The following is a 1,868-nucleotide window of genomic DNA, read 5'->3' as shown; positions in this document are numbered from 1 at the left end:
AAAATTGCTTCATGTTGCTAAGGCATTTTATAGCATTTGTATCCTCAAGTATTACCCATGTTTTATTTGCGCTCTTCTCTATAGCAATGGATGCTGTTGTCCACCCTTCCCACATCCATAAAGGGACTCTAAAGGCTTATTTTTACTGAAAGGCCTGGTCCGGTCCGGTAAGGTCCAGTTAACTCTGGCGAGCGTTTTCACTCAGTTAAGGCTCCCTCCCACTAGGAGGTTTATTCTCACGGCACATGGTGTAGCGTGTCATTGTGTGATTTTTGTGCAATGACTAAGTAAAGCAACAACAGTGGAGGTCATCCAGCAGCTCGTCTTTCTCTTGCTTTGCTTCTGGTACATCGTATATTTCAAAAATGTTTGAAAGAAGACTGCGGAAAACGTAAGCGCTAGCTTAGCACTATGTTGGTGCTTTCTAATGTCGTCATCACTTTCTGCCAATCAACAGGCGGCAACAGCTGCTACACCCCAACTGCTCCATTCCACTTTTTAATGGACCTACCTTCAAGAGGTGGAAAAAGATGTAAAATACCTGGCTGAACTGGACCGCTCAGTGGAAACAAGCATAAAGTGAAAGCAAAACGTGGACCGGTGCTTGTGCAGCAAACTCCCCCAGATCCAGGATGTTTACTCCCTTTAACTAGATTTAACTATTTGCAAATACTTGTTCTTTTAAGGGTTTTACTTTTTCTGAAAATGGTAGAAGAATCCGAAAATGTTTGACCATTTTTGAGTTTTTTGACCCTTAACCACACGACAGTATGCTTCATGTCCATTGTGTTTAACTTTGACAGGCATCTCATGTTTCTTTTTTCTATCATTTCCTAACACCTTAATGCTAAGTTGACTCCGCCCTCAGCAATGTGTGAAAAGTCTATGTAAACGTGCATATATGCATGTCTCGGGATTTGATGATCGAATTTCTCATGTGGCTAAACAAGTTTCTATGACCGCTTTTGGGCTTCACGTACAAAACTCATGTCTGTTGAACACACATTGTAAGTTAAACTATAGGTTGAACTTTGACCAATCAGGGACTCAGATTTGGTTTTGATGAATGGATGGGGTCCTTTTTAATTCACTGAAGTGTCCACCATTTGAAAGTTGATCATGAGGTAGAAATTAATAACTTTTGTTTGTGACTGACCATAATTTAACAACACTACGTCTTTTATATATCAAAACAAAGTTGTAAAAGAAAAAGCGTGGAGCAGGGTTTGCATGATTTGCACCACTTCAACGTTTCACACAACCGTTAAACTGTTAGTACAAGTCTTGAAAGTACCCTTACAGGTGCTGAGACTCTCTGTAAAACCAATTTAAAGCAGACATCTATCAGTTTATTCTGGTTAGGAAAGAGTTAAAGAAGCCAGCTGCTGTATAATTTATCGCCTCACCTGAATGTGCCGCAGACAAATATTCCCCTTCCAGCTTTCATGGGTATTTGGGGATGATGACAGCATTCAACAAAAACAATGCTCATTTATTTATGGAGTCACTTACAGTTCAGCTGCAGGTTCATCTCTATCTGTAGCGGAATAAAGGTTCAAGAAAGGACGGTAAACACAGATTTATCTCACGTCTCTCCTCTTTTAAATTAAATCTCTTCGCTCTGAGCCCTTGGCTTCCTCCGTTGTTCCTGCTTATGAGGGCGTAGAGCTTCATCTTGAGTTCTTAATTAGTTTGTTTCCTCGTCCTCAGTCTCTGCCTGCCTTCTTGTCTTCAAGATGCATCATGCAGCCTCGGTATCGCAGCAAATATCTGTGTGCATTCATATGATTCATGATGCCACTGATGCAGCAGAGTTTCTGGCATTTATCTCGGGGAGAATGTTTGAATCTCCCATTCAGAACCTGCTA

Source organism: Oryzias melastigma, linkage group LG20 (assembly GCF_002922805.2).
Source record: "Oryzias melastigma strain HK-1 linkage group LG20, ASM292280v2, whole genome shotgun sequence".
NCBI lineage: Eukaryota > Metazoa > Chordata > Actinopteri > Beloniformes > Adrianichthyidae > Oryzias > Oryzias melastigma.
The sequence above is the reverse complement of the archived record's forward strand: the minus strand, read 5'-3'. Positions refer to the sequence as shown.